The sequence below is a fragment of the Sapajus apella genome, unplaced genomic scaffold (assembly GCF_009761245.1).
Source record: "Sapajus apella isolate SASKATOON/1434 unplaced genomic scaffold, GSC_monkey_1.0 scaffold36, whole genome shotgun sequence".
Taxonomy (NCBI): domain Eukaryota; kingdom Metazoa; phylum Chordata; class Mammalia; order Primates; family Cebidae; genus Sapajus; species Sapajus apella.
This window is the reverse complement of record NW_022436976.1, coordinates 17697586-17717980: the sequence shown is the minus strand read 5'-3', so window position 1 is coordinate 17717980 and position 20395 is coordinate 17697586.

The window sequence follows — 20395 nt, the reverse complement described above, 5'->3', positions numbered from 1 at the left end:
GAGAGAGAGAGAGAGAGATACGGAGTCTTGGTCTGTCACCTAGGCTGGAGTGAAGTGGCTTGATTTCAACTCACTGCACCTCTGCCTTCTGGGTTGAAGCGATTCTCCTGACTCAGTTTCCTGAGTAGCTGGGATTACAGGCAGGCACCACCACATCTGGCTAATTTTGTATTTTTAGTAGACACTGAGTTTTGCCATGTTGTTCAGGCTGGTCACAAACTCCTGACCTCAGGTGATCTACCCACCTTGGCCTCCCAAAGTGCTGGGATTACAGACATGAGCCACCATGCCTGGCCAGTCATATATATTTTATACATATGACAATTAGATACCTATATCAGACATATATTTATATGCCATGTATATGCTATATATATATGACAATTGGATACGTACTGTTCCAAAGTGGGTCCATAATGCTGTCTCTGGGGTCGGAGAGAAAGGAGAGATCAAAGCTGCTTAGATAGAGATCATCACACCCACTAAAACCTCTACTTTTTGGTTTTGGTTCTTTGTAGAATAAGCCAAATTTCTTCTTCATGGATATTCTTCACTTTTCATGTTTCCTTTTTATCGTTCAACTTACCTGTCCAAAATCCTTTTCCTTCATCTTTCCATCTTCATTTGCGGCTTTCTGCCTTTCCATTTGATTAGATTAAAAGTCCTAGAGTCAGTATTTCTTGCTTTTTCTCACATCCCAAATTCTATCTATCTATCTATGTATCTGTCTCTCTCTCTCTATCTATCTATTTTCTGGTCTATCATCTATCTTTCCCTTCTACACCTTGACCCAAGCCACTGTAACATTTCTCTTAGCTTTATTACAATAGCCTCCTAATTGGTCTCCCTATTCATGTCCTTACCCCAGTTTAGTTTATGCTTAACACAGCAATCAAAACAATCTGGTGAAATAAAAATTTCATTCAATCTTTCACTCCCTTGTTCGACCCATCAAATGACTTTCCATATCACTCAGATTAAATGACAAATTTCTTTTAATAGGAGTTGTGAGGCTGGGAGCAGTGAGTCATACCTGTAATCCCAGCACTTGGGAGGCCAAGGCAGGTGGATCACTTGAGGTCAGGAGTTTGAGACCAGCCTAGTTAACATGGTGAAATCCTGTCTCTACTAAAAATACAAAAAGTAGCTGACCATGGTGGCACCTGCCTATAATCCCAGCTACTTGGGAGGCTAAGGAACGAGAATTGCTTGATCCTGGGAAACTGAGGTTGCAGTGAACTGAGGTGGCACCACTGCACTCCAGCCTGGGTGACAGAATGAGATTGTGTCTGAGAAAAAAAAAAAAAGTTGTGAAGCCATGTATGATGTTTTGAACTCTTAATAGTTCTGATTTTATTTTCTACTATTCTTTTCCTTGCTCACTTTTATACACATTGATTTTGCTATTCCTGGAAGGCATCAGGCAAGCTCTTAAATTTGTGTACTTGTACTTGGTATTATGCCTTTTGTTTTGTTTGCTTACTCACTGCCTTCCTTCAGGTCTTTGTTTAAAAGCTACCTTCTACTGGAGTCTTTTTAAAAAAAATTTACAAATACTTTTAATACACGTTTTCTTATTCATTTTAAAATTCAAATTAGTATATAATATGCTATCTGTTTTACTAGCAATTCTTGACTATTGTCTGTCTTCCCACAGAACATAAGCTCCACAAGGGCAAAGATTTTGCCTGATTATATTACTGTTACATTTGCAGAGATTAAAATGGGGCCTGTTTCATAGTAGGCATTCAGTAAATACTTGTTGAAGCAATGAAGAGATTCTATGAGGTATACAACCTACTGTCATAGCTCTCTGGATGCCTTCTGATGAGTTATGTGTCCCCCTTAGAGAATTATTATTCAAACTGGATACTGTATTCATGTTTTGGTTTTGAAAAACACAGCAGAGATAGGGAACATTATTTTCATTATTTTGGACATGTTTCTTCTTTTATATGAGTTTGGCAATTAAGACTAAGGATCTTAATTGACTTATAAAAATTCTTAATACACTTAGATTTTTTTCATTTTTTACCAGTCTCTCTATGTTTCCTAGGTGGATCTTTCCTTTTTCTTTTCTTTTTTTTTTTTTTTAAATTTAAAAATACAGACTTTTCTTGAAAGCCTCAAGCAATTCTCCCACGTCAACCTCCCAAAGTGCTGGGATTACAGGCATAAGCCATTACACTTGGCCCAACAGAGACCTTTCAATGAGACCATTTATTTATTTATTTATTTAGAGACAGAGTCTCTCTCTTGTTGCCCAGGCTGTAGTGTAATGGCACAATCTCAGCTCACTGCAACCTTCCGGGTTCAAGCGATTCTCCTGCCTCAGCCTCCCGAGTAGCTGGAATTACAGGCGCCCACCACCACAACTGGCTAATTTTTGTACTTTTAGTAGAGATGGGGGTTTCACCTTGTTGGCCAGGCTAGTCTCGAACTCCTGACCTCAGATGATCTGCCCACCTTGGCCTCCCAAAGTGCTGGGATTACAGGCATGAGCTACCTAGCCCGGCCTAAATGAAACTATTAATACTGCTCATCCCATTGGAAACACATGTATCTGTTCATCTTAATTTATCAAACTTGTTCCTAAATCACGTGAGGGAACTCAGAACAGGTGAATGAGTTGCCCAAGGATGCATGGTTAGTAAACAGCAGGTGTGAATCTTGAGACTGGTCCAAGGTCCCACTACTGCATAATACTTGTAGCATTTTTATATTTTCGACAACACCAAGCACAATGTTTTGCAAGTCCTGGGTAAACACATGTTTACTGTTGATTAACATGCCTTGCCTTGAGCTTCCTGTAATGTAAGACTCTCATTTAGACTTGTAGTCCTCAACTGGGGGGCAACTTTGCCTCCAGAGGACATTTGCCAATGTTTGTAAACATTTTTGATTGTCAGGAATGGGAAATGCTACTGGCACCTAGTGGGCAGAAGTCAGGGACACTGCTAAATATCCTGCAATGCACAGGACTGCCCTCCAACAACAAAGAATTATCTGGCCCAAATGTGCTAAGACTGAGAAACCCTGATGTAGATCTTAGCTTATTGATTTACAAGCAGTATAGAGAAAGTCTAAAAGTGTACCAAAGCAAGCTGATTATTTCTTCTCTCTGGTTTTCTTGTTAATGGACTCAGCTTTTAAGTAAAATAAAAGAGCACTTGAGCTATAAAAACAGACACAAATAAAACCCTGTCAGCCTGGCCCCTTTTAGTACCTGAGGTCCTTGTGCTTGTGCTGAGAGGTGAGAGCCAAGTAAAAGCCATATTCCTCAGCTGTGATAAAGGAAGTTGTACTCATTACATATTCATGTTTGCAATGGCATTCTTCACTTAAAAGATTCAGGGCACATCATTAATTAAAGCAATGAATTTCTGAGAAACAACACTAATTAAACCTCAAAATCAAAACAGCATAAAAAGGCAGACCTCATTTTTCTATTCCTTCTGAGCAGCTGAGAAAAATCATACAGCTTTATCAGGCCAAGTGGGGAAAGGTAGAATTTATCAAGCAGGCAGAACCAGCCACCTTCACTCAGGATTTCTTCCTCCTTTCTTGCTGCTGGTTCTAAAAATGAGCCATGGCAGAGCTGCCAAAAAGCAAATCGCTGTTTGGTAGTGGCAGTGCCCTCATTTGCATGGCATGTGCTTTATCTTTCATAAACAAGCAGCTAAATTCTGGAACAGCAGGAGGATTCTAGCTTAAGGGGTCAGAGATCTACTCTGTTAAGCTAGACAACCGTGGCCTGCTGTATTACTCCGTATTTGATGCCTGGGCAACCTCGTAGCTTAACTCCCATATATTTATTGATTACTTCCATGTCTCTATTTTTCATTCCAAGAACTATGCTAAATGCTTTGCATGCCTGATCTTTTAAAAAAATCCTTCAAAAACACTGTGCACAATTACTCACATTTCCTAGATTATGAAATTAAGGTTTAGAGAAGTAGCTTGTCCAAGATCACATGTGTAGTAAATAAAAAAGCTAGGACTCAAAGCCAAATCTTTTATCCCCGTTTCATTCTCAATTCTCTTGTTTGGTTCAGGTTCCCATATTTCTTATCTAGATTATTGTCCAGTTTCCTAACTAGACTCCTAAATTGTGCTTCTAGAGGGCTTGTCCCAGGTCTTTCCTACTATTGCGTAATACTTTTAGCATTTTTATTTCCTCTAACATCAAGCACAGTGTTTTGTAAGTCTTCAATAAACCTATGTTTACTGTTGGTTAATGTGCCTTGCGTGACCTTCCCGTAAAGTAAGACTTTTATTTAGATTTGTGGCTCTCAACTGGGGGTGATTTTGCCTCCAGGGAACGTTTTCAAATGTTTAGAAACATTTTTGATTGTCAGCAGTGGAAAGTACTGCTGGCATCTAGTGGGTAGAAGTCAGGGATACTGCCAACATCCTACCATGCACAGAACAGCCATTCCACCACTCCATCTTCCACTCTGCAACCAGAATAACCTTTCTAAAATGCAAACCTAAATCCGGCTTAGCTCAACTACAAGACCATAAGTCATACAGTTAGGTGAAATTCATCAGCTTGAATTTCAGTCCCTGTCCTCACACATGTTGTTTTTTAATTGACATTTGTTTATCCTTAAAAATTCAGTTGAAGGGTTAGCAATATTGAGTGGAAAGGGGGCCGTACTTTGCTTAAAATGGAGACCGCATTATTTGCCTTCACATCCGCTAAAAAGAAAGTAAATTTTTGAGTGATCTTAACATGTTTGTGAAATGATTTCATATCTATAGTACTGAAATACTCGATTTTTGTCAATTATGTTATTTAAATGGATTTCATTAGGCTTGACCATCTTACCATGGAACTATGATGAAGTTCTCCATTTTTTCCTTTCCCTAGTCTGTAAAACGTCAAAATTTTTATTTTTTAGTGTTTTAAAGGCATCTCAAATCATATTTCATTCATCTCCTTTTCCCTGAAGATTACACACATATTCAGTGTGGACATATTTGTGAGTATACCAATGAGTCTCTCTCTCTATTTTCCCATTTGTTGTTCTAATTCCACTGACAATTTGACCTATTTGGTTCAATCCTAGGAGGTTTTCATTCAGGGAAAATCAGTCCTTCTGAGTCTCCTTGTTTTATTTGCCCGCCTTGAAGGATATAGATGAAACTAGAGGTTACACCCCATGGCAACTTATTAAAATCTCTGGATAACATCACGGTGACCGATAATGTTTTCCTTAATTTATGTCATGTCATCCCTATCCTCTCTCTCACACTCTTTTCTCTCAACTCTGCTTCTTGCTCCCTCTCTTCTCATCCAGCCACCTGCCCTGTCCGCCAGTAGCTCTCTTTGCTCTCCTTTAGATAATCACTCAGTCAGCTTTTGTTCTTTCTAATACCTTCTACATTCTGGGGACTCTTACATGAAATCGAAGTATTACTCAGGCCATGTTGCAGGGGCTGGGAGAGAAAGAAAACAAAGCAGGCAAACAAAGGCATTATATTTTAATAGTTTAGTGCTATCACAATTACACTGCTTTGTAGGGTAGGGGTCAGGTTTCTCTTCGTAATTGTGATTTTGGTCATTATAAGGAAAACTATGGGGATGCTTAGAGATCAGGTGGTTCACCTCTCTAATTAAATAGATGTCCAAATAGGTGTGACTTGCCCATGGTCACACTGTGGGTCAATGTCATGGTTAAGCCGGACCTTCTGACCCAGAGGTCAGGATATCTTCTAGTACTCTACACTGTTTAAATGCATCAGTGGAGTGCCTCCTACAACACATGTATCAGGCAAACATGGAGCTGAAAAACAAAGATGTGGCTTAATGATTTAAATTAAAGTAGGGAATCCTTCTCCCCACCACGTTATGAACAAAGGAACAGATGGAGCAGTAAATGAGATTGGTCTGCAGCTCTGCTTATGCTACATAGTTAGAATGTTTGGTTATGAATTACCCGGGAGTCTAAAACGGTATTCTATTTTAAAGATACAATAAATCTTTAAAATGAAGTTGTGTCTTTTAGTTTTTACTGGCTGTGCTTTAATAGCAATAAAAGTAGTAACAATAATACTGATAGCTACCATTACTGATTGCACTCTGTTTGACAGACCTCCCCCTAAACACTTTATTCTCTTATTCAATCTAATTTTCAAATTAACTATGAAAAATGAGTTTATGCAGATACTTTACAGATTAGGAAACAGGTTCAGAGCAATGAGATAATTTATTGTGACTCGGCAAGTAGCAGTCAAAATTCAAACCCAAGTGTGTCTATCTTCAAGAGGCTATGCTTTTACTGTCATACAAAGCAGAAGGTAACAGTGCCTACTTCATTCTGCCTTATCATACATGCAGGTATACCTCAAAGATATTAGGAGTTTGATTTCAGACCACTGGAATAAAGTAGATGTCACAATAAAACTCATCTGTAAGAAGCAACTTCTCATCCATTCAAGTTTTATCAAGAGATGGCAGCAATTCAGTCACATCATCAAGTTCCACGCCTAATTCCAGTTCTCTTGCTACTTCCACCATATTTTCAGTGACTTCCTCTGCTGAAGTCTTAAACCCCTCAAAGTCATCAGCGAGGGTTGGAATCAACTTATTCCAAACTCCTGTTAATGTTGCTATTTTAACTTCCCACGAATCCTGAGTGTTCTTAGTAGCATCTAGAATACTGAATTATTTCCAGAGGCCTTTGATTTACTTTGCCTAGACCCATCAAATGAATCGCTGTCAATAACGGCCATAGCCTTAAGAAACGTGTTTCTGAAATAATAAGACTTGAAGCTCAAAATTACTCCTCGATCTTCTGGTTGCAAAATGGACGTTGTGTTAGCAGACATGAAAACAACATTCATCTTCTTGTACATCTACATCAGAGCTCTTAGGTGATTAAGCATATTGCCAAGGAGCACTAATATTGGGGTCTTGCTCTGGATTAGGCTTGGCTTAAGGGAATGTTGTATCTGATTTGATCTTCCATTCAGATCACTCAAACTTTCTTCCTATCAGCAATAAGACTACTTTACTTTCTTATCATTTGTGCTTTCACTGAGTAGCACTTTTAATTTTTCTTCAAGAGCTTTTTCTTGCCTTCACAACTGGCTGTTTATCAGAAGAAGTCTAGCTTTTGGCCTGTCTCAGGTTTCTGCATGCCTCCCTCATTAAGTTTAATCATTTTTAGCTTTTGAGTTAAACTAAGAGAGGTGTGTCTTTTCCTTTCACTTGACACTTAGAGACCACTGTAGGGTTATTAATTGGCGTAACTTTAATATCGTTGTGTTTCAGGAGACAGGTAGGCATAAGGGGGGGAGGGGAACCACCAGTTAGTGGGGTAGTCAGACTATACACAATATTGATTAAGTTTGCTATCTTAAATGAGTGTTATTTGTGGTGCCCAAAAGAATTACAATAAGAACATCAAAGATCACTTCTCTCAGATTAACATAATGGATACAATGATAAGAAAGTTTGAAAGATGTGAAAATTACCAAAATGTGACACAGAGATACAAAGTAAGCACATGCTATTGGATAAAATGGAAGCAATAAACTTGCTTGGGTGCAGGGTTACCACAAACCTTCAATTTGTAAAAAGTGCCATCGCTACAAAGGAGAATACAGAGGAGCACAATAAAACTATACAGATGTATGGTTTATTCTTCCACTCAAGGAGCTTTTATTGCTATGCACTGGGACAAGTGACAGGAACACAAAGTAGTGTGGAAAACAGATAAACAAATGCATAACTGTAGTTTAATGTAAGAAAGTTTTCTTAGAAGGGGACATCAAAACCAGCCTGTGTGGGGATGGTCAGGGAATGCTTGCAGGACATGCAGGCGTTTGTGTTGCATGTTTAAGGAGGAGTAGATATCCAGTAGAGAAATAGCATGTGTGAACATGGAGCATAATGAACTCAAGAAATCATGAGTAATGGTTTGGAATGAGTAATGGACTGGAAACAGGAGGCCATGTGGGACATGTCAGAGGAAGCTGGAGAGAGTCTCATCCCAGATCCTGCATGGCTCTTTGAACCATGTTGAATGGCTTAGAATTTATCCTAAGTGGAATGAAAAGCCACAGTGGATTTTTATTAGAGAAATGACACAGTCAGATATGGTTTAGAAAGTGTGCTTATTGGAGGTGGTAGAGGATAGAAAGGCAGGGTGGGGCATTGGGAAGGGACATGGGAGACTACAGGCAGGGGACCCAGGAGAGAATTTCTGTAATCTAGGTAAAGAGAGGAGAGAGCTGAAACTGAGGCCCCTGAAAGGGAAAAGAGAAAACAGGAGGAGAGAAATGGTTTTATAAGGTTTGAAACAGGCTCCCTTGCCTGCCGTATTGTTTGCTTCATTGACTTTTGGCTCAGCCCCTTGGTCAGGGAGATGTTATAGCATGTGCAGCCTATTGAAAAGAAAAAGATAAAAAAGCGCAAACATGAAATGAATCACATACAACTATGAGCAAGAAAGACTCAACCAAGGGATCGAGTAAAGCCAAGAAGGAAGAGACAGTCTCATCTTTTTCTTTTTACCTTAAGCTTTGTGTCCCTTTCTTCTTTTCAATCTCTCACTCTACCTTCTCACTTATTCTTTTCTCTGCCTCTGTGACTTTAACAGTTCACCATGACTAAAGGTCTCAGGAAGACACAGTAGGGAGCTAAACCTGAAATTACAGTGCTGCTCAACTTTAGGATGTGCTCATTGCTAAGTTGGGCCTTTAACAAAAGAATGGCTTCTTGACACACTGCATGCAGGGGAAGGGTGGCTCAGAGAAGCTCAGCATTGGCTTCCACAATATTCCTTGAAAAAGTCTAAAAACTGCTTTAGAATATTTAGGAGAAAAAATAACCCACCATTTTTTTCTCCTATTATTTTCTTACAACATGGAACCCTTCAGTGACAAATGTGTGGGAGTTTTGACTCACACACTAATCAAGAAATCAGTTCTGCAGTGGACACCAATGGGATGTCCTCTCAATTCGATCCTAAATGTCCTACTTGAAGGTAAACTCAGATCCCAGAAATTGAGTAATCAGTCCCATGACTGCCCCCTATTTCAGATGCCTGTTGCACGTTCAGGCCTTTGGAATTTCTGACTGGCCGGCTATAAATTGGGATTCCTACAACCCCTTTAACCTTTAGATTTGATTAATTTGCTAAAACTGCCCACAGAACTCAGGTAAACACCTTACTTTTGTTTACCCATTTATTATAAGGGATACATGAAAGGATACAAATGAACAGCCAAAGAAAGAAGGTCTGGAAGGGTCCCAAGCCCAGGAACTCCTGTCCCTGTGGAGTTGGAGTGTGTCACCCTCCCAGCTGGTTAATATATTCTTGTTCACCAATTTGGAAGCTCCCTGAACTCAGTTCTTTTGGTACTTTATGGAGGCTACATTACGTAGGCATGATTGATTAAATCGTTGGCCACTGGTATTCAACTTAACCTTCAGCCCCTCTCCCTCTCGGGATGCAAGGTGGAGTGTGGGGCCGGGAGTTTCAACCCTCTAAGCACATGGTTAGTTCCCCTGGCAACCAGCCCTTCATCCTGTAGTTATCTAGGGATTTTCCGAAAATCGCCTCATTACCGTAGTCTCAGGTATGGTGGAAAGGGGCTTGTTATAAATAACAAAGCCTGGTTTCACCTTCATCACTCCGGGGCTGTTCTGGAGCTGTTTCTGGAATCGAGGACAAAAGGCCAAATAGTTTAACAAAAAATATCCTTATCATTCTAGTTACTTAGGAAATTATAAACACTATAGGAAGCATGGACAAAGCCAAAAATATATATTTTATAATATCACAAATATGGTCTATGTTTTTCCATTGATATGCCACTATTTGTTCGAACCCAGGCCTGTTAAGTTGCTGCGAAGCTAATGGCCTTCTGTTGATAATAGACCTAAAAGATTCTCAAATTATGCAACCCCCATTGCCAAAAGCTTTCGAGTGGTCTTTTGAGCAAAATGAAGAAAAACTGCATGTAAGTTCACATTCATTTTCCAGTGTAAACTGTCATTTTATCAAAAATGGAGTTTATAGCAGGGAAATCAGGATTCAAATTAATGAATCCTCAAATGATACTTGTTATTGCCAATTATTTTCTAATATAATATAAAATATCTGAGTTCATAAATAGCATTATTTTCTTATTCAGGAAAAGCCATGCTCAGCAATGTGTTATTCATGACTTAATTATTCTATAGATGCTTCATTCATATGCATGCAGATATATCTGGCAGCATTGCATTTTAATGAAGATGCTGAAAGGCAGCAGGCTATAATTTCTGACAGAGGATTCTGTCAGGACTGAACAATAGGAGCTCCTGAAGAGGACTAGGAAATAACACAGCCCAGAAAGAAAATTAAAAACCCATTTAAATACTTTAATTATCATCTTCATTAGGGACATTTTGAAATCCTTGTGCATATCAGAGCTTCTATGATTTAGAAGCTATTTTTGCTGGAAGAGAATAATTTTTAGGAAGGGGAATATTTTCACGATTTCATGAGCTGAGACACAGCCTATCCCTCGGGGAGCACAGGACCTGGTTTCTGTGTCTATTCCCTGTCCCTTTTTAGGCTGACTTGTCTTTATTGAAGTAGTAATGGGGTTAAAATGACCAGGCTGTTCAACCTTGCAAAAGACAAGAAAAGGAGGAAGGGGAGGAGAGCCTTTCACATTTGTGTGTGTGTGTGTGTCTGTGTGTGTGTGTTTGTGTGTGTGTGTGTGTGTGCGGGCGCACGCGAGTGTACCTCATACACATAGAATGTGAGGTTTCGGATGTTAGCACTGGTTGGCTGTATCTCCAGCTTTCATCCTTGGACCCTTCAGAAAGCTCAGGTTAACTAGAAACAATGAAGACCTGTTTCAACAATAGGGATTGCCACAATTTTATTATGGTTTCTCTTTCTCATCTTCTCAGAGAGAGAGGAATGTCAGAAAAATGATAGAATTGTCAAAAGCAAGTGCAATCAGCTAAGTAAATAGAAAAGCAGGTAATAGTTTCACTTTTTCGGTTACAGAATACAAGTGTTGGAAACAGATGCCTTGTGCCGCAAAGAAAAATCAGCACTATGACAAAGGATCTCTCAGCAAGCAATTTTTACTTCCTGGACTGCAGGAAAGGTACTCTTGCTAGCCATCTTGCCACAGAGCACAACAAACAAAGGAAAGCAGACATATTTATTCCTTAGGCATTTGGGGTTGTCCTTACAGCTGTGTCTGATCTCTGTTGGCTGGAGCCAGACCTCAAAACCTAAACTAAAACCTGATTGGCTAACAACTTAAAACTTTTCTAAACAGGTAAAAGCATGCCCAGAACAGATATCGTGGTTAAAGTACAAGGACATAGAATGTACTATGTGCCTCTAAGCACGGTATGTCTAACAGCTACATAGGATAGGGCTTAACAAAGGGTTATTAGCCCACTTATGATTTATTCATTAACAAGAAAGGAAACTTTAAAAATGAACTTTTCTACTTCCCACACAAGCAAAAAGAAACCTCCCGCTACATTCAAGTATTTTAGGGTAGCTATGAATACGCAGGTGACGGGGCATCCAGGGCACTGGGGGAGGTGTGGCATTTTCTGGAAGGGTGAGGAGCAAGAGGAGCAGCTGTCCAGGCGCTGCCCTGGATTTCCTCCTACTCCGTTGAAGCTGCTCTTGTTACACTTGCCTGTGTGCCTTACATCTCCACATCCACTGCACACTTTGCTGTCTTCTTCTTCCACCACTCAGCCGCGTTCAACACAGATGGCAACCTCCTCTTTCTGCAGACATGCTGCTCTTGTGACACTTGCGATAACATACAGTCCTGCTTCTCAGCATTCTTGCCTTTTCTATTTCTTTTTAAAATGTTGACCATTGATAAGCAGAATTTAAATTTTTTTTGCTTACATTTTTAATCCTTTGGTGTATTGTATATATACATCTTAGATGTATACAATTCTTCCTTAGGCTGGGCATGGTGGCTCATGCCTGTAATCCCAGCACTTCAGGAGTCTGAGGACAGCAGATGACTTGAGGTCAGGAGTTCGAGACCAGCCTGGCCAACGTGGCAAAACCCTGTCTTTATTAAAAACACAGAAATAAGCCAGGTGTGGTGGCTCATGCCTGTAGTCCTAGCTACTCAGGTGGCTGAGGCAGGAGAATTGGTTGAACCCCTGGAGGCAGAGGTTGAAGAGAATGGAGATCATGCCACTGCACTCCAGGCTGGGTGACAGAGTTACACTCTGTATCAAAAAAGGAAAGAAAAATTCTTCCTCACTTCAAACTCATGAAGTTCTTCTGAAACTTCTTCTAAACATTTAAAGTTCCTGTTTTCTTGTCATGTTTTAAAGTAGAGATCTGAAACTCATGTTAAAACTTCATCCCAAGCATGGCAGTATGGTGCCTTTAAGAGGTGATTGGGACCCTGCACAGTGGCTCACACTTGTAATCCCAGCACTTTAGCAGGAGGAAGCAGGTGGATCGCTTGAGCCCAGGAGTTTAAGACCAGCCTGGGCAACATGGTGAAACCCATCTCTACAAAAAATAAAAAATTAGGCAGGCATGGTGGTTGCACTCTTGTAGTTCCAGCTTCTTGGAGGCTGAGGTGGGAGGATCACTTGAGCTTGGAGGTTGAAGCTGGAGCGATTGTGTCATAAAGCTGCAGCCTGAGAGCTGTGGATGAAAGAATAAGACCCTGTCTCAAAAAACAAAACAAATAAAAATAAGCATATTAAAAAAAAGAAGTGATTGGGTCAAGAGGGTTCTGGTTTAATCCATTTTGGATTAAGTAATGGATTAATGGGTTAATAGATTAATAAGTTATCATGAGAGTGGAACTGGTGGCTTTAAAAGAAGAAGAGAGACCTGATCTAATACACTCAGACCCTCTTGCCATGTGATGCCCTGCACCACCTCTGGATTCTGCAGAGAATTCCCACCAGCAAAAAGATCCTCACAAGATACAGCTCCTTGACCTTGGACTCCTCATCGTCCATAAATGTAAGCAGCAAATTCCCTTTCTTTGGGAATTACCCACTTTCAGACATTCTGTTATAAGCAACAGAAAACAGACTAAGACAAGATCCAAGCTTTTTATTCTATATACATAATTATTTGTCCCAAAACGATGGCGGAAAAATTGTGGAATAATACCTAACAATTTAAGAAGGGCAATATTGCAGCTAACCGGAGGCCATGATGTTGCCCAGGAAACCAAGAAACTGACAGACCAGCCAGAAAATTAAAAGGGAAATCCAGGGATGGAGATAGTGACAGTGGGCTTCACAAGTGTTGACTTCTCCGTGGCAACTTGGAAGGCTGTACGTGTGCTCGAGGACATGCATAGACATGGGATGGATCAGAGAGGGTCTGGCTGTCTCCCTGTCCCTTATGTACGTGAAGCCTTGAGTATGCAGAAAGTATAAACCAGGGCAGACTTGTAAATTGTCTCAAATTACATTGCTTTTTAATTTTTTAATTTTCGAGCTAGAGTCTCACTTTGTTACTAAGCCTGGAGTGCAGTGGCGCAAACACGGCTGAGGGCCCCCTCTACCTCCTGGGCTCAAGCTATCCTCCCACCTCTGCATCCTGAGTAGCTGTAACTACAGGTGCACATCACCATGCCTGGCTAATTTCCTATCGTACTTTTTTTTTTTTTTGTAGAGACAAGGAATCACTGCTGGGTATGGTGGCTTAAGCCTGCTAATCTCAGCACTTAGGGAAGCAGAGGTGGGAGGATAATGTGAGCCTAGGAGTTTGAGACCTAGAAAAATAAATAAATACATAAATACATAAATAAATAGAGACAGAGTCTCACTGTGTTTCCCAGGCTGGTCTTAAACTGCTAGTCTCAAGTGATCCTCCTGCCTTGGCCTCCTAAAGTGCTGGGATTATAGGATGTGACCCACCACACCCAGCCTTGATTACATTATTTAAATACACAGATTTATTTGCAAAGGGTAGAAAGCTTACTAGATCAGTATGTTTATGTGCAACCTCTGATCAATTTTTGGCTGACCTCCATTAAGCTATGCTAATACAGGAGTGACTCATGAGAAGCCAGATTTAAATATTAAACAAAAATCTTTTTTAAAAAGGAACTTGAACAGAAACAACAGGGGCTGCACACTGTTATGAGATAGATTCATTCCACGGAATTAATCCAGGCAAGTCATTAAGCAAACCCAAAATTAGTAACAGCAACTAACCCTGGGGGGAAAATGAATCCAGAGTTACTAAAATGTCCAATTAAAGAAATTACATGCAAAAAAAATGGGAAAGTATGACCACACACAGACAGAAAAACAATGGAAACTGTTTCCGAGGGGACAGGTGTTAGATTTGGTGGAGCAAGACTTCAAAATAACTAGTATAGATATGTTTAAAAATATAAAGGAAACAATATTTAAAAACTAAAAGAAAGTAAAATAATAATAAATAATCAAGTAGAGAATACAAATCAAGAGATGAAAATTATTTTAACAATGAAATAGAAATTCTGAAGTTGAAATACACAGTAATTAAAATAATAAATTCACTACTGGGTTTCAATAGCAGGGTTCAGCTGGCAGAATAAAACAAATGGGTGAAATCAGTGATAGATCAAGAATTATAAGAAATTACAGAAAGGACAATGAAGAAAAATAAAGAGTCTCAGAGACCTGAGGAACATCATCAAGTGACCCGGCGTAAGTTCCCAGAAGTAAAGAAAAGAAAAAAAGTGAAGAAAAGCCACTTAAGAAATAATGGCTGAAAAGAGTTAAAATATATATAGTAAAAGGTATCTATACCAGTCTGCTCAGGTGACCATAATAAAATATCATAAATGAGTGGACTAAACAATAGACATTGATTTCTCACAGTTCTGGAGGCTGGGACTTATGATTAATGTGTTGGCAGACTTGATTTCCAAAGGGCCGTCTTCCTGGTTTATAGACAGCCACTTATGGACGGAGTCCTTACATGGCAGAGAAAAAGCTCTGGTGTCTCTTTCTCTTTTTATAAGAACACTAATCCTATTAGGGGCTCCACCCTCGTGATCTCGTCAAAATCTAATTAATTAACTTTCAAAGGTCCCACCTCCAAATGTTTATATATAAGCAAGGGAGAAGGTTAAAATGATCACATCCAGGGTTAGAACTTCAACATATGAATTTTTGAGGGGACACAAACATTCAGTAAATAACAGCGTCCAACAAATGAATATAAATGGTGCAGTAAAAAATATTTATGTAGTCAAAATAGGCAGTGAAAGAGGAACATAGAAACAAAAAATGCATGATATATAGAGACACAAATAGCAAAATAGCAGAAATCAAAACAAGTAAGATTTTGACAAATAAGTTGAAAGTAAAAGCATGGAAAATATATATGTTAAGATGGCCAAAATCTGAAAAGCTGACAATACCAATTGCTGTTGCGAATGCAACGGGAATTCTCATTCACTGTTGGTGGGAATACAAAATGCTGCAAACACTTTGGCAGTTTCTTGCAAAACTAAGGATACCACAGAAGCCAGCAATCGTGCACCTAGGTATTTACCTAACTGATTTGAAAACTGCTGTTCACACAAAACACGTCACATAAATATTTATAATTGTTTTATTTATAATCACCAAAACCGGGAGTAATCAAGATGTCCTTCTGTAGGTGAATGGATAAACAAACTCTGGTATGTCCACAGAATGGAATGTTATTCAGTGATTAAAAATAAAAAACTATCAATCCATAAAAGGCATGATGAATCTTAAAGGAGTATTTCTAAGTGAAATAAGCTAATATGAAAAGGCTGAATATTCTACAATCCTAATTATATGACAATCTGGAAAAGATAAAACTACAGAGACAGGAAAAGAAAATCAGTGGTTTCCAGGATTGGTCCAGGCAGTGTCGGGGGAAGAGTCTGAATAGGTGAATGACCAGGAATATTTTGGAATGTCGAAATGGTTCTATGTGATAATGTAGTTGTGAATATGTGGCAATATGCATTTCTGAAAACTTTAGAGTGAGCTTTAATAGTGCCGATGTAAAAAAATCACTTAGGAGGTCGAGGGAGTTCCAGGATTAATTCAGAATGTGACAAAACAATCTAACCGTGTATATTACAAATGTATGAAGCAACCTCAGTGAAGGGAGAGGTGTTGACCTAAGTAACTTTGGAAGTGAGTGGAGTGTCTAAAAGTAATAACAAAAGAAATGTTGCATAAACACTGTCTCGAGTTGACAAAGTTAATTCCCATGAGGCTACAGCTTAGTAATTCTGAGGCCACTATACATGTATTATGGAATTGAATAACTAAGTAAACTCATGTGAGATGATGGGAGCCATTTCCTTGCTGCTGGAGTGGGAGCTTATATATAATCCAGGGAGAGGGCTAGAATGATTTGTGTGGTCATGAGTTGGAGACATCAGTATAAACTGATGTTTAGCTTGATATTGATATGGATGTTTATATATAGAAACGTGTATATACACAGGCTGGTATATACACATGTATTTCCTTGCTCTATCAGCTGAGCAGGCTTAGAAACAGTGGTGCTCCAGCAGTTAGCACACCGAGGGTCCATACCTTGGTTTCTAATTCCGTTATCCAATAAAATGAATGAGGGCTCTTGAAGAAATAACTGATAGTAAGATTGGGGCAGGATATATGCAAGATGAGTTTGGGGCATCTTGCAGTGTTAGAAAATAAGAAAAAAAAGCAAGCAAACAAATACTCCCCCCCAACCCAGTATTGGGGAGTATGTCAAAGGGACACAGAAGTCAAATGAAAGAGTTCCCAGTGGCCAAAGATGGAAAAATTTGAACAAAATGAATTAAGTACTATTGAACCTTAACTCAAATTATAAAATAAACGTCCATGAGTCCATACTGATATAAATAGACGTTTGAGTAAATAAGAGGGGAGAAGGTCAAATTTCCTATGCAGAAGAATTCTAAATAATTTATATAGAAACTCTGACTTCAAAAGTGAAGTGTAACTCCCTGCTTTTAAAGTGTGGACTATGTATTGTGACTTCCTTTCAAAGAGTATAGTATGGAAAGTAGGGAGAAACGAGTGAGTACCTCCACATTAGAGAACTTGACAAACACCTCAGACAGCTGATCAAGGTCAACAACAACAGTGATAAGTCATGTTGATAGCATGTATCCTTGATAAGATGTAATGAAAATGACACTTTGCCTCTGTGGTTTTCCTCCTCAAACCCATAACCCTAGTCTAATATGAGAAAAACTGAGACAAATCCCAATAAAAGACATTAAACAAAATAGCTGACAACAGACTTATCAAATATGTCAAGGTTATTCAAAACCTAAAAGGCAAGTCTGAGAAAGTGTAGCAGTCAAGAGGAGTCTAAGTAGACATGAGGAGAAAATGTAATATGGCACTCTGGATGGGATCCTGAAGCCTAAAATATATTAGAGAGAAAAAAAAATGAAAAAATTGGATTAAAGTATTGACTTCAGTTAGTGTATTAATCTTGGTGCATTAATTTTAACAAATGTACCATACTAATGTAAGATATTAACAATAGGAAAAAATGGATTTGAGGTATACAGAAGCTCTCTGTGCTATCTTAGCAAATATTTGTAAATCTAAAACTTTAAAAAAATACAGCTTATTTAAAAGCTGTATATATGTATATATATATGTACGTGTGTATTTGTGTGAGTATGTGTGTATATTATTATTATTATTTTTTTTTTGAGACGGAGTTTCACTCTTGTTACCCAGGCTGGAGTGCAATGGCGCGATCTCGGCTCACCGCAACCTCTGCCTCCCGGGTTCAGGCAATTCTCCTGCCTCAGCCTCCTGAGTAGCTGGGATTACAGGCACGCGCCACCATGCCCAGCTAATGTTTTTTGTATTTTTAGTAGAGACGGGGTTTCACCATGTTGACCAGGATGGTCTCGATCTCTTGACCTCGTGATCCACCCGCCTCAGCCTCCCAAAGTGCTGGGATTACAGGCTTGAGCCACCGCGCCCGGCTTATGTGTGTATATTATTTAAGCCATAACCATAACAAACTATAGGGCTATAATAACATCAGGATAAATAGAATTTAAGAAAAAAACATTCATAATAGATGTGTGGTATGTCCATATAATGGCATGCTACTCAGCAACAAAAAGGTACAAATTACTGATACATACTCAACATCATGAGCTTCAAAAACATGCTAAGCGAAAAAAGACTTCATGTTAAATGATTCCATATATATGAAATGTCAGAAAAGGCAAATCATAGGGACAGCAAGTAGATTAATAGCTATTTAGGGTTGCGAGTGGGAATGTGGTTTGGCTGCAATTAGTTAAGTGATCTTTATAGGGTGATGAAAATGTTCTAAAATGGGATTATGGTGATGGCTCTGTACATTTATTAAAATTTTCTTTTTTTTTTTTTTAATTTGAGACGGAGTCTCATTCTGTCGCTCAGGCTGGAGTGCAGTGGCGCGATCTCAGCTCACTGCAATCTCCGCCTCCCGGGTTCAATCAATTCTCCTACTTCAGCCTCCTGAGTAGCTAGGAATAAAGGCATGCACCAATACGCCCAGCTAATTTTTGTATTTTTAGTAGAGATGAGGTTTCACTATGTTGACCAGGCTGGTCTAGAACTCCTGACATCATGATCCACCTGCCTCAGCCTCCCAAAGTGCTAAGATTACAGGCATGAGCCACCAAGCCTGGCCAAATTTACTAAAAATTTATAGTAAGTTTACTATAGTTATACTAGTAAATTTAAATTTACTAGAAATTATTCAATTGTACAAGTAATGTGAGGAAATTTTAGGAGTAAATTTTTTGATATGTAAATTATGTCAATGAAGTTGTTTAATACATTAAAAAATTTTAGTCTTGAAGTAAGCTAATGATTATAAAACCTAGCCAGCATGCTGGGTGTAGTGGCACATGCCTGTAGTCCCAGTTACTTGGGAGGCTGAGTCAGAAGACCCCTTGAGCCAAGCAGTTCACAGATGTAGTGTGCATGATGAAGCCTGTGATTAGTCAGCCACAGCGCTCCAGCCTGGACAACGTTGCAAGATCCTTGTCTAAAACAAAACAAAACAAAACAAAACAAAACCCTAAAACAAACTATAGCTAGCAAACAAATATTCTGTTTAATGATTTAAAAAAAAATACACATCTCCATGACTAAATCGACTAATATAAATATTTCATAGAAAATTCCAGGTAAAACTTGAGTGTGTTCAATATAAATAAATGAAATAAGTTTATCTCCTTACTTCTCATTTGGATTATTTGCTTCTCAAAGACAGAATTACTCCTTGCAAGAAACAAATTTATACATACAATAGCTCTTTATTTAATTGTTTTATTGATTTTAAAGATTTATCCAACATTTGATGGATAAATCAGTCAAATGCTACAGCCTACTGAGGCTAAATCAGTATAGCCCAGGTTGGAGATTCCAATCAGATGCCTTCTAGTTGGAAATATTGCAAATTATATTATTGTTCAAAAATATTTACTCCTTTTCCATAACTTCACGGGAAGAATGTTCTTCCCCTATCGTTGATCTTGGCCTTGGGCTTCTGAGACTTGCTTTGACCTCAGGCAGAATGTGCTTGCATTCTATACCCTCGCATTAAGCATAATGCAGCAGAGCCTATGACTAAACAGGCTTTCCGGGAGGCTTCTGTGTTAGCAGCTTTCACCTATATTACGTGAACCATAGAAATGGTAGATATTTGAACTTTTACTCTCTAAAAACCTGCTTTTTTTTTTTTTTTTTTGACGGAGTGGTGCTCAGTAGCCAGGCTGGAATGTAGTGGTGAGGTCTCACCTCACTGCAACCTTCATCTCCTGGGTTCAAGCAAGTACCCTGCCTCAGCTTCCTGAGTAGCTGGGACTACAGGCGCGCGCCACCACCCCTGGCTAATTTTTGTTGTTGTATTTTAGTAGAGACGGGATTTCACCATATTGGCCAAGATGCCCTCGATCTCCTGACCTCGTGATCTGCCCGCCTCGGCCTCCCAAAGTGCTGAGATTACAAAGGTGAGCCACCACGCCAGGCCCAAACCCTGCATTTTTATTTGGTTCATTCAACCCTCATCTTACCTCCTGCGGTAGTTACTTGTATATCACCCTTTATGTCGATAGAAAAGTGAGGCTCATCAGGAAGTTGTTAAAGAACCTCTCTCACTCGTTGGCCACACTCCCTCTGGGGTTGTGTGACCCTCGCCCCCGCCCCAGCCCCGGGACTGCGCGCAGGGCATGGCACCAGCAGCAGCCACACGCTCCCCCCTACTGCTAGCATCCCTGCAGCGCAGCCCCTGCCCGCGCAGCCCCTGCCCGCACCGCCTGCGGGAAGCTGGGGTTCTCCAGCCTTCTCCTGACTTTGGCTACGTGTCACCCGCCAGGCTCACCCCCAACCAGGACTCCTCCA